We start from the raw sequence: 13,878 nt of genomic DNA, 5'->3' as shown, positions 1-13,878 counted from the left end.
GGGGCAAGGGTTTCGCTTGTATCTCCACAGATCGAGGTCTAAAGTGGGTGTCGGCGCGGCACGTGAAGCCATTCCGAACGCGAGAACGCTGATCCAAGAAACAAAGAGACGAGTACTCAGACAGAAGTCGAGACTCAGACTGGAAAGAACGATTCCGAAGAGAAATAAAAAGAAACCAAGGACTTTGGGGGTTTTCATATAACAGCGAAATAGTGAGTTTCATGATGCTTATGTGCATCATTCTTTCATTCATTGCAGTAAGCAATGGAGGAGATTTACCTGTTAACCAGCCAAAGCAAAATGTATGGGAGACTTTAGCTCAGGCAGCGAATTTAGATAGTATTTGCCTGACACATTCAAGGCCAGGAAAACCATTTTCTGCATGCATGGTTGGATTGCCAGTGGACGAATGGCCAGTTCCAGGGCACTCCGCAGTTAACATTTCGCAGGTCATTAGAGATCCTGTGAAAGAGTGGTGTGCTTGGACACATCTACTTCCTGTGGCTTCTACAGAACCTCAGGAATTGGAGATTTTTGGGTCCATGACAATGGAATTCTGCATGCAGTTTGAAGCTCCGAAGGCCACAAAGGCAAAAACTATCGATTTGACTCCCATTCATGAGTTTTATAAGAATGCATCAGCTTGGTGTAAATATACAGAGAAAACTACCAAAGGATCGATCCAAGTCCCAGTGCAATTGCCACGGGGTTTGTTCTTAATTTGCGGGGACAGAATTTGGCACGGCATTCCTGCTAATGCCACGGGAGGTCCATGCAGCATTGGGGAAATTTCAATGCTATCGCCTGATTTGAACATGCTAAGAGAGAAAAGGCACAGAGAAAAAAGATCAATAGAACAATATGCGGCAGATTGCAATGACGAAGTATTTTCTTGGGATAAGAAAACGAGTATTGCTACAGCAATTTTCTCACCTCAAACAGCATCAGGGGTGGCTTTGACTCAGATCGACCGCATGGGTTGCTGGTTGAGCAAACATGCACGGTCTGTGTCTGTCGCATTGGATGACATGTTAAAAGACGTTAGTGGTGTAAGACAGGCGACTCTTCAAAACAGAGCGGCGATCGATTATCTATTGCTCGCTCATGGACATGGGTGTGAAGAGTTTGAAGGGATGTGCTGTATGAATCTCTCAGATCATTCAAGGTCAATTCATGAAAGTATTAAAAATATAAAAGACAGCGTAAATAAGCTTGGCGAGATCACAGGATCATGGATCGATCAGCTGGAAGATTTCTTTGACATCTCTCCCATTTGGAGAGGAATTTTAAGGGTAGGGTTCTATGTTTTAATAGTTCTCCTAGTCCTCATCCTTGTCGTCCCATGCATATTTGCATGTTTAAAACGTGCCATGAATCGGATAGTAAAAGAGGTTTTCTTGGTGCAAACAGAAGGGGGAGATGTGGGATCTCAGCACCTCAGGACTGAGGTGCCGAGTCACCGAGACCACCCTTGGGGGGCTCAGGAGTCCTGGAATGTTGCCAGAAGTGTCTGGTGGCTGGACTTTGATCCTACACAGGAGACGACAATTGTATGAGGATAGGAGGATTTCACCGGAGTGAATGGTGAAGGGATAAGTTAATTAGAGAGTGAAACACAGGGTTTAGGATTTCTGTACAGGGGGGTTTAGAGAAGTAAGATGGAGGAATTGGGGCGTGTCCTGTCCTTCTTCTTCTTCTTCTTCTCCTCCATCTTCTGTGGTGATGTTGGCACTTTAGGATTGGTCATTACTAAAAGTGCACTGGTCAATAAGGGTGAAAGGTATTGGGGAAAAATGATAAATATTGTACACGTAACTTTGGGTATAAAGATAGGTGACCGCCCGGAGGGCAGGGGTGTGTGCTCATAGCTGGCTGCTGAGCAGACCTCTGTCGGGCCAAGAGAAAATTTTTTAGATAAACAATTAATAAACACCGAGACTGAGAAAAGAACTGAAGCCTCTTCTCGTCCTTTGAAACGCGGGCTGCCCCAAGGTCACCCCGGGCCTTTCCAGGCCATCCAAACAGCCGAAAATCAAACACCAGGCCATTCCCCAGGGGTTGTCCCTGTCCCTGTCACCCCAGGCCATTCCCCAGGGGGCCTCCATTTTTCTCATCCCAGGGAATGCCTGGGGGGTCTCCCTCCCTCTCACCCCTGTGCCAGGGGATGCTCGGGGCAGTCTCTGTCCCTCTCAGCCCAGGGAATGCTTGGGGCTCTCTGTCCCCTCGCCCTGGGGGATGCTCGGGGGGTCTCCATCCCTCTGGCCTCAGGCAATGTCTGTGCAGGGCTGGGGACCAGGGGCTCTGTGTCCCTCTCACCACTGAGGGTGCTCGGGGCTGGGGGGGCTCTCCCACCTTCTCACACCTGGGGAGGCCGGGGGGGTCTCTGTCCCTCTCAGCCCTGCTGTGACCCCACCCAAACATCATCGGGGTCAGAGGGACAGAGACACCCCTAAACCCCCAGAAAGGTTGAACCTGGGATTTGGTTTGGGGCTGAGGATTTAGGAAGGGGCTGGAACTGAGGCTGGGATTGGATTTGGGGCTGAGATTTGGATTAGAGCTGGGATTGGGGTTAAGGCTAGACATGGGATTGGCTTTAGGGCTGGGGTTGGGATTTGGTCTGGGTCTAGGGGACTCTGGGACAGGGCTGAGAATAAATACAGAACTGTGAGTGTGTCTAAACATGGAGTGAGATTGAGGCCAGGATCAGGGTCAGGTGTGGGACTGAGCTCACCCAGAGCGGAACAGAAGGGATGTCACTGTGGGATGGTTTGGGGAAAATTATGGTTTGGGGAAAAAAGAAGGTGTGAATGCCTTGGGTTGGGGATTTGTCCCACCCAAGTCCATCTCCAGAAGTCACCTGATGTCAATAAAAATCTCCAAAATCCAAGAGTGAATCAAAAAACGCCACCAGGATTGTCCCATGTCCAGTCTTATCCCTCTGGGGTTCTGGTGGTCCCCCATCTCAGGATCATGAGGATCCCATGGGTCCTGGGGATCCCTCTCTCCAAAGTCCTGCTTAGAGATTCTGGGAGGTTCTGGGTTCCCCCTCTCCAGCCTCCCCTCAATCCAGCTACTTGGGGCTCCTCCCTCTCCCCACCACCCTGTCAGGGTCCGTCCTAGTGGACAGATGACCTGATGGTTCATAGGAATGATCTCAGAGTGCAAAAACCAACATAGTACAAGGGGGTTTGCAGTGATAATCAAATCAAATGCAGTTTTATTGAAATAACCACAGCAAAAATGCGATAGAGGGATTAAGAGAAAGAAAAAGAGAGAGAAAGAAAGAGGAGAGAGAGAGAGAGAGGGGATATAGCTACCGACGCAAAGATGAAGTCCTTCGGTCCAGTCCAGTCGAGGGTTCGCCTGTTGCACTGGGGAGATCTCAAAGGCTCTAGCTAACTCAGAGGATTTTATTACTGAAAATTGTGAGGGTGGGGGGGAAACAGATACAATAGGGAGCAGATGTAACAGGTAGTCTATGTTCTCAGCAGTAAATGAGAGCCATTGTGTTCTCGGTCCAGTGGTCACAACCTGCAGGCAAACATCTCGCTTCGGTCAGCTTGCCTCCCCCACACACCTCCCCCAGGCTGGGGGTTTCAGTCCCAGTCCTTGGAAGGAGCAGAGGGGCCTTTTAGGAGTTTCATGTCTCAGTCCTTAGTGGAGAGGCTTCTTACATCTCCGTCTGTCTGTCACAGTGGTTGTAAAACAGATAAGGGTCTTCTGTGGGAGACCACCTGGAACTCAGGAGAAGTCCAGCCAGGCCGAGAGGTGGGACAGCTTCCAGAGCTGCTATTGTTGCAAACAGGGCATGGTGCCCTCTTCTTAGCATAAGCAAACACACCTGTGAAAACAATAGCTTAACACTGAGCTTTCAGGTCTCAGGGCCCCGTGGCGTGTGACTTTACTCCTTCAGAGCCAGAGATTCTAGATGGTGGGGGGGGAGGGGTCTTCTCTTCAGTGGTCTCCCAAAGATGATTGTGAGGCAGATGAGGAAAAATTCGGACATACTCTTACACACCCTACCCTGGTTTAGGGCAAATTTGGTAGAAAATCCCCAAAAGGGGTTTCCTTTATACAGGAGATTCAAGCAGATTCTTCCCCAGCTGATTTAGTAAAATATTTCCTTGGAGAAAAATGCAAAAAACCTGTTTATTTAGCAGGCAAAGCATTTGCCAGCACAACAAATGAACAATATTAAACAATAAGACCTCTTGCTACTCCAAAAGAGATGACAAACTCAGAAAGTTTCTCTGCGGCCAGTAGCTCGGCTCACTCAGTCTCTTATCAGTCTCTTATCAGTTCCCTCCAGCACAGGAAATGCCCGGCCCAGGCCTGGCCTGGTTGGCCACAGGTGAGAGGTGATGGTGGTGTTCTGGGTGTTCTGTTTCAAGCAATTTTAAACTGCACCAAAGAAAAAGAAAAACAACAGTTGGGGGAACTTCTCTGCCTCAAAGAGCTAACATCTAACAAAAAGTAAAGGAGAGCTCTGTCCTGCCAGAGCTAATGGCTCATGAGCAGCTTCATCATGGAGAGAAGCCCTACAAGTACTGGGAGTGTGGGAAGAGCTTCAGGCAGAGCAGCACCCTGATCAGGCACCAGATGATCCACACTGGGGAATGGTCCTACGAGTGTGGGGACAGTGGGAAAGGCTTCAGCTGCAGATCCGCCCTCGCCATCCACCAACGCATCCACACCAGGGAGAGGCCCTACGAGTGTCTTCAGTGTCAGAGGAGGTTTCAGATCAACTCCGATCTCCTCCGCCACCAGCAGATTCACACCGAGGAGAGGCCCTTCCTCTGCCCGAGGCCCTGCAAATTCCCCGATTGCAGAACAGCTTCCAGCACTGCTCCATCTTCATTCCCCATGGGAGTACCCACATTGAGAAGAGCCCTGGTGATCCATTTTCCCTGTGATCCATGCTGGGAAGACACCTGTCCATTTTCCTGCCCTTGCCAAAGACATGATGTGGGATGGAAGAACACGAGGGTCTGGCCATGGCCCTGTCATTACATTCACCTCAGGTCACTGCAAGGGGCAGGAAAGGGACTTCCTGTCTCTCTCAGTGAGGAGAGGGGTGACCTTTCCAGGCAGGAGGAAATACATTGTCAGGATGAGCCAGTTGTTGACATAGTTTTCTCTGTAAATAATTTTACTTATCCCTTCTGTTATCAATCTTGTTGTTGTTCCTGTTTTTTCCTTATCTCGTTGCTGTTCCCAATAAATTGTTCTTATCCCAGCCCAGGATCTTTGCCTTTTGTGCTTTCCACAAGAGGTGGGAGGGCAGCGAGGGCAGTGAGGTTTTAGTGGGAGCAGGAAATTGGGGAATCCCATTCCTGAACCCCAGCCCGCGGAAACCGGGCATCCCAGCTGGTCCCAGCCCTGGTGGCCATGGCAACAGCCTTTGGAGCGGGTCCCTGGCTGGGGCTGTGGGAACCTCTTCCCTCTGGTGCCCAGGGACAGGAGTGGAGGGAACAGCTGCAGCTGAGTCAGGGCAGGCTCAGGTTGGATGTCAGGAAAAGGTTTTTGTCCAGAGGCTGCTGGGGCCCTGCCTAGGCTCCCCAGGGAAGGGTCCCAGCTCCAGGGCTCTCTGAGCTGCAGCAGCATTTGGACAGTGCTGCCAGGCCCAGGCTGGCATTGTTGGGGTGTCCTGTGTAGGGCCAGCAGTTGGACTGGAGGATCCTGATGGGTCCCTCCCAGCGCAGCCAATTCTGTGGTTCTGGGATCCCATGAGCCTGGGGATGGGACTGCCAATGGTTGCCATGGCAACGAGCTCTGGCTGCAGGCCTGAGCTGGTGTCCATGGCAACCACCCTGGCATGGGGTCTCCATGGAGCTGCTGACGGACTCAGCATAGCAACAGGGGGCTGGTGATGGATGCCATGGGAACTGACCATAGCAACAGGGGGATGGTGATGGTTGCCGTGGAAACTGAACAGAACAACAGGAGGCTGGTGATGGTTGCCTGCTAAGGATCAGATTTGTCACAGGCCCTCAGAGAGGTTCCATGGGAACTTTCAAAAAGTGTCTAGCCTGTTCCAGAGCTGGAATGTCACAGGCAGAGACAGGGGCCCCATGGAGACCTCCCAGGGCTTTCTGGGGATGGTAAAGAGCCTTTTGGTCAGAGGCAGTCACAGCCATTCCATGGTGACATCCCGGGGCACCGATCAGTCACAGGCACTCACGGGGGCTCCACGGTGACATCCCAGGCGTCCCCAGGCTGCCAAAGAGCCGGGATGTCCCAGACACTCACAGGGGTTCCTGTCATGGGCACAGTGGAAGCTTCAGTCAAAGTTTATTACAGAAGTTCCTGTTGGGTCATGAGGTGCAGAAAGGAGCCCCAATAGCCCCCACAGATCCCCAAATACCCCCAAGGATGTCCAGGCTTTCTAAACTCCTTCTGGGAGAGCCACACTGGAGCAGCTGTTTCCAATCGCAGCTGCAGACTTTTCAAGAGTTTTTGTGTAAAGAATTATAAAGTGGGAAATAAACCTTTGTAGAATTTGTCCCACAGGATTAGGGATGGCAAACCAGATATATTTATGTAAATATGTATTATCTATTATTGTAATTATTAGAGAAAATTGTCTAAATCAGAAATATTTAACCATGATTTAAGAGATGTATAATATATTATATAGAGCACTAAGAAATTATTTCAAAGCAACTGTATTAAAGCAACATCTGTAATTGTAATTTCCACAGCAGACAGTCTCAGAGCAATGGAAAACACCTTCTGTGCCCAGCACAGATCCCAAGGTCCTCCCAAACCCTCCCTGCCCCGATTCTGCCCACATTTGCTCTCTGCACACACGAGTCACACACTGAAGTCAGGGGCCCTCTACATTCCCAGATGGAGGAAAAGAGAGAAAGGGGATGAAGAGCTCTCTTGTGCAGAGCCAAGGTCCAAGTGCAGCCCCTGCAGTGGGAACCACAACTCATCAGGTTTGTGTCCTTTGGGCTTAGGGACTGGTGACACTCAGAGGCACAGAAAGGTTTCTTGTCAACAAACACAAGTTGGACATTTGAACAGTTTAATAACCATCACAGCTCTCTGTGATGTCCCTGCAGACTCTGACATGTCCCCCAGCCCCAAGGGATTTCTGTACAGCAACAGTTTTAAACAAGGCATAAGGTAATTCTGTGATAGATAAAAACACAATTAAAATTATATTTATTATATATTTATTTGAACTTCAGAAATATTGGGCAATTTCTTCCAGCTCAAAGCATGAAGCCAGTCTGTTGAGAGGCACTTGACTGACCAGAGAGCATCTAGAGGATGAAATCAGAGAGCAGTAGAAGTACATAGATCCACTTGCTGTAAAAGAAGAGATGTCCTTAGACATGGCCATTTCAACAGAAGAGCTGAAAACACCTGAAGGAAAAGGGAGATGAAGTAATAAACAGAATATTGGTGACACCCGTAGAAGGGAAGATCAGTATTTTTCCTCCTGCCATCAGTACACCTCGAGGAAATTCCTGTTCCTGGTGGGAAAACTCTGCCAATTCTTAAAAGTACTCAAATGACCCAGATAATAAAGATATGTTTGTATGTCATGAAATTAGAGTCTTTCACTAGCAAATTTGCTGATGATACTAAGCTGGGAGCATATGTCGATCTGTTAGGGGGATGGAGGGCTTTGCAGAGGTACTTGGAATGGTTGGATGAATGGGCAGAATCTAAGGGGATGAGGTTCAATAAGTCCAAGTGCCAAGTCCTGCACTTTGGCCACAATAACCCCCTGCAACGATATAAGCTAGGAATGGTGTGGCTGGACAGTGCTCAGGTGGAAGGGACCTGGGGTTGCTGGTTGACTGTTGGCTGAACATGAGCCAGCAGTGTGCCCAGGTGGCCAGGAAGGCCAAAGGCATCCTGGACAGCATCAGGAATAGTGTGGCCAGCAGGAGCAGGGAGGTCATCCTTCCCCTGTACTCAGCATTGGTGAGGCCACAGCTTGAGTGCTGTGTCCAGTTCTGGGCCCCTCAGTTTAGGAGGGACGTTGAGATGCTTGAGCGTGTCCAAAGGAGAGCAACGAGGCTGGTGAGGGGCTTGGAGCACAAGCCGTATGAAGAACAACTGAGGGAGCTGGGGTTGTTCAGCCTGGAGAAAAGGAGACTCAGAGGTGATCTTATCACCCTCTTCAACTTCCTGAAGGGTGGCTGTGATGAGCTGGGGATCAGTCTCTTTCTCTGGGCAACAACAGACAGAACAAGAGGACACAGTCTCAAGCTGCGCCAAGGGAGATACAGGCTAGAATTAGGGAGGAAGTTTTTCACAGAAAGAGTGGTCAAATACTGGAATCATCTACCCAGGGAGGCGATGGAGTCACCATCCCTCGATGTGTGTAAGGGAAGACTGGATGTGGCACTTGGTGCCATGATCTAGTTGAGATGTTAGAACATGGGTTGGACTCGATGATCTTAAAGGTCTCTTCCAACCTAGAAATTCTGTGATTCTGTGAAACTAACAGGTATTAACACCTGTGCCACTTTCCAGGCAGACATCAGTTGTGTGTCCGTGAACAGGTTGTGCCAGTTGTGCCCTGAGGTGCCCAGCTGGGATTGGATCTCTTCAAGAGCACCTGAGGGAAAGCAGAGCACCTTTAGAGCTGCAGGTCCCTGCCAGCCCTGCAGGACTCCTGTCCCATCAACATCTGCTCTGCTCCAGTCTGAAACAGGCCCCAGCATGGTGCTGGGATCATCAGAGAGCTGAGGTGTGTGCTGGAATTCAATGCCCTCCCCATCCTGCAGCAGCCCTGCATTTCCCTCCTGTAGCCCTGGTCTCCAGCACAGCCATGGTGGGTCTTTGGGCTCTGGACTGTTGCTGCAGCCCCCAAGGGCAGCTGAGCTCTGCCTTTGGCACAGTCAGGCCTGGCCAGCAAATGCTCAGCAATTGCTTGTGTGTGCCTGGCCTTGCTGTCAGCCCAGGCAGCAGGTGCGTGGCCCCTTTGTGGCCCTGTGCTGGCCCAGCCACGGTGGCCCAGCCCCTGTGCAGGCCCAGCCCAGGCCAGGAGCATTGCGGCTGGGAACGGCCCCTGTGCCGTGGTACCCACAGCACCCTTGGGGCTCTGTGCCCCATGGCCTCCCTGCTGGGCAGCCTCTGCCAGCTCCTGCAGAGCCCCTGGCACCTGTGGGGCTGCACAGACAGCCCTGCCCTGGGCTCTGCTGGCCTCTGGCAGTGAGGCAGCCAGGGCTGGCCATGGCTGGGAACAGGCTCTGAGCCCTGCAGGAGGATGGAGCTGGGCCACAGCCAAACTCAGCACAGGCCAAAGCTGGGCTCAGCAGCCAGGGCTGCCAGGGTCTGGGCACAGAGGCTGGCGCTGACAAATGTCCTGGGCCCCCTCCCTGCTCTGTCCATGCCACCAAGGGCACAGAGGAGCCTCCTCTCTGGGCCACTTGCCTGTTTGCAATGCCTTGCACAGGCGCTGGCCCTGCCCCACAAGGCCTGGCCTGAGTCCTGCCCCTGCATGCTCAGCCAGGCTGAGATGGACACTGATGGTTTCTGGGCCAGGCTCTCTGAGCCCAGCCCAGCTCCCTGCAAACTGTGCCAGCTGCCCTGAGCTCTGGGCAGCACCAAGGGCCTCTCCCCAGCCCAGCCCAGCCGGCGCTGGCCCCACAGCTCTGCTCAGGCTAGGCTGCTCTGGCCACTGCCCCACGGCCTCAGCCCCTGGCAAGGGCACAGCAGCAGCTGCAGCTGCCACAGGACTCAGCCCCGGCCATGGGGGAAGGTGCTTGGCCAAGGCCAAAGGAGGCTCCCTGGCTGCCCTGCTCCCCTCTGGCTCAGGTGCTGAGAGCTCTGCAGCCCCTGCTGCCATCCCATCTGACCAGGGCAGCACAAGAGCCGTGGCCTTGGGCCCTCAAGAGCTGCTCCTGCTCCACGCCCAAGGCCCATGCCAAAGCTGGGGCAGTCACCAAGCTGTGCCCATTTCTGTTCATTGCTGCTCTGATGGGGATGGATCCTCAGCCACTTGGAGGTTGCTGATGAATTTTACTCCTCCAGAGGCCTCTTCTTTCTGGAGCTCTTCAGTTCAGGAATTCACTGACAAAGGCTCATAAACATTTGTTCAAAATGCCCAAACAAGAAAAGCCCCTGAGAATAATTTAAGTTCTAAATTCTTTTGTGCTTAATTAGACAGATTTCTGAAGTGTATGCAAAGTGAATATACTGTAGTGAAAACAATTAGGAGAGAATTGTTTTATCTTGTTAAGTTCTCTTTTCCTCTTTATAGATTGGTATCAGCAATGTCCAGTTTATACTGACCCCAAGCACCTTCTAATGCTGTCAGAACAGATATGAAAATACACACCTTTTATTGCTATCAATAACACTTTGTCCCTTCCTCTTTCCCACTGTTACAAAAGAATTTCTACATTCTAATTCAATAAACAGCCATGTTGAATTTAGCAGCAATTTTAATTGAGCAGCAATTTTATGTAAAATACTACAATCAAATAAAGTCAAACAGATACAAAAAAATTTCTCAGTGGTTCTGATAAAGCATAAGCAAAACTGATCAATCAGGATATGGGGAGGGTTTCTCTCACCCTCCTGTACAAAAAGCACAGGAATCCAAACACATATTTATATACTGTATGCTAATACAGATTCATTAATATTTTCCCATAAATCTCTTCCTGGTTTTGATTCTTGTAATCTATGTCACTGTACAGCACAGTTCATGCTCCCACTGTTGCTAAGGGGTCTTTTGGCTCTTTGGTGGTCAATCCAATGGAGGCTCCTCCTCATTGTCACTATTCTTTGAACAACCCCACATGTTGCACATGTGCCCCAAGTCGTGTGTTATAGAAGCCGGCATTATATTCCAAAAGAAAGCCTTTTTATTTCATAGGCACCTGAAATCATTTCAATTCTGTTTATTCCAAGGTTGATTCTCTAATTATTACAAGGCCTACTCCGTTTTGGAATGTTACTTATTACAATCTACATCCTGGATCCTATAATCTCATGAACATCTGAAAACATCTGTTTTGTGACGCTAATTACATATTCTTTTCCTCTATTACTTTTTTCTAAAATATCGATATAGTTACAGTTGTTAGCATGAATCATATTCATTTATCACACCACCATTTCCCTCATTCGATCCCTGGCAGTCAGAGCAGCTGAGGAATGGAGTCACATCCAGGGGTGTCCCCAGGGCTCAGGGCTGGGGCCCGGTCAATGAAATCTCTTTATTGCTGATCTGGATGAGGCCATCGAGGGCACCCTCAGTCAGTTTCCAGGTGAGCCCAAGCTGGGTGGGAGTGTGGCTGTGCTGGGGGGGCAGGAAGCTCTGCAGAGGGATCTGGACAGGCTGGAGCCATCTATGGGCCCAAGACAATGGGATGAAGTTAACCAAGGCCAAGGGCTGGGACCTGCCCTGGGCTCACAACCACCCCAAATCCCTGGCTGTGCCCTGCCCCTGATCCAAAAGGCCTGTCCTGTTTTTTCATCTCTTAGACTCTCTGGGACAAGGGAGCTCTGCTCTGGAAATAGAGGGAGGTGCAGGTGCCACCACTGGAGTGGGAACCACAACTCATCGGGTTTGTGTCCTTTGGGGGTCAGGAACTGGTGAGACTCAGAGGCACAGAAAGTTTCTCTTCATGGCCAACAGACCATGGTTGAAAAGGACACAATTTAATAACAATCACGCTCTTCCCTGGGCTATGTGCAACGTACCAGAAGTATCTGGTGAGGGCAGCATCCACAGGTGATTTCCATACTAAAATTAATGTCAGACAAATGTGCTTCTGTGATAGATATAAACACAATTAAGTTCTTGTATCAGGGTGCTCGTCCTGAAGTAGGGGCAAAAGAGCTCCAACAGTTCCTGATTTGCAAAGCTGTCAGTGGTGGGTGGAAAAGGGCGGTCAGGTTCTTTTGGTGCTGAAGAAATGCTGAAACCAGCCTGACTCATTTCAACTCCTCCTGTCCTGGCTGATCTCCCCTCTTTCCCCTTCCACCCATTGGCTTTTGTCTCCCACCAGCCCCCCCTGTGAAGAGCCTGGCTCTGTGTTCTCCATCCCCTCCTCGCTGGCACTGCCAGGCTGGCATGAGGAGCCCCTCAGCCTTCCCTGCTCCGCGCTGGACCAGCCCAGCTCCCTCAGCCTCTGCTCACAGCCCAAGGGCTCCAGCCCCACCTTGGAGGCCCTTCCCAGAGCCTGCTCCAGCTGCCAGACATCTTTCCTGCCCTGGGGAACCCAACCCAGGCCACAGTGACCTGGATAATCCATGTCCTTGATGTCCTGTAGAACATCCTTTGGTGGAGACTGTGGCTCCAGGTGGGCTGGGGGGATCCCGGGGGACAGGGACCCTGCTGGGCATGGACAGCATTGGACTTGTTGGGAGAAACTGTGAGGGGGAGCTGGGGCAGAGTGACCAACCCAGTGACCTGACACAGCCCTGCTGGGATGTCACACAGCCCCTCTGTGATGTCACAGCCTGCTTAGTGAGGTCACAGCCCATTCTCTAATGTCACAGATCTGCTCTCTGATGCCACAATCCCCTCTGTGATGTCACATTGCCATCCTGTAATGTCACAGCAAAATCTGTGATGTCACAGCAAAATCTGTGATGTCGTAGTCTGATCTTTGATGTCGGAGGTCTGTCCTGTGATGTCACAGTCTGCTCTGTGAGGTCATAGCATATTCTCCAATGTCACACAGATGGTCTCTGATGTCACTGCCAACTCTGTGACATCACAGTATGCTCTATGATGTCAGACTTGGAACTGTGATGTCACAGCTGGCTCTGTGATGTCACAGAGGCAGTCTATGATGCCATAGCTGCTTGATGACCTCACACAACCCACTCTGTGATGTCATAGTCTGCTCTGTGATTTCATAATCTTCTCTGTGATATCAGACTGCTGCCCTGTGGTGTCATAGCTGGCTTTGTGATGTCACAGAGGCTGTTCATGTGTCATAGCTGCTCAATGACCTCACATAATGCACTCAGTGGCACTCTTTGACCTCACTCTGGCACTCTGTGATGTCATAACCCACTCTGTGACCTCTTGTTACCAGATGATAAATTGTTTCCACCAGCTGAGCTGACACCTGGAGCTTGTTGTTCACAACCCCAGGCCTATGGAAACCACACAATGCCCATTGTGTGAGAAGGGGAACTGGAAAATTACCAGCCTCAGTGTCCTGCCAGCTCAGCCAGGCCCACGGGAACATTGGGGTCCACGACTACCAGGGAGCATCAGAGAGACCCCCAGAACGGAAGAACGCATGCAAATGGGGAAAGGAAATGTGTTAGTGATTTTGGGGAAATTATTATCATATGTGTGTTTAGTCCAGGACAATCAATGAATATGTGTGCAAAATAGAGAATATAAACAGAAACTCTCCTGTACTCAGCATGCATGGCTTTGGGAGGAGCTATCCCCTGTGCATCCAGCTGAATAAAGAATGCTGCTTCTTAATGCTACACTGGAGTTAAGGAGTTTTCTGTTTTACTGAATTTTTGGTAACACTCCCACTGCCAAGGAAAGCTCTGTCTGCTGCTGTTCACACACAGAGAAGGGCTGGTGGCAGATGTGGGGCTTGGAGGCTGCCTGGGGCACAGTGACCATGAGATAATCAAGTTTTCAATGTTCTGGGAAAGAAGGAGGGGCAGCAACAAAACTTCTGCACTGGAATTAGGAAGGGCAGACTTTGGCCTATTTAGGATGCTGATTTGGGGAGTACCACCAAATCAGGTACTGATTTTTTTAAGGGACCCCTTAAAAAGGAAGGAGTCTAGGAAGGATGAACACATTTCCAGAAAGTAATCTTAACGGGGAAGGAGCAGCCAGTCCCAGCATGCCAAAACATGAGCTAATGAGGAAAATGACTGTCCTGGCTGCCCATGCAGCTTTTGTGGGAACTAGAA

The sequence above is a fragment of the Zonotrichia albicollis genome, chromosome 15, assembly GCF_047830755.1.
Source record: "Zonotrichia albicollis isolate bZonAlb1 chromosome 15, bZonAlb1.hap1, whole genome shotgun sequence".
In the NCBI taxonomy this organism is placed as follows: Eukaryota; Metazoa; Chordata; class Aves; order Passeriformes; family Passerellidae; genus Zonotrichia; species Zonotrichia albicollis.
This window is presented reverse-complemented; position numbering follows the sequence as displayed.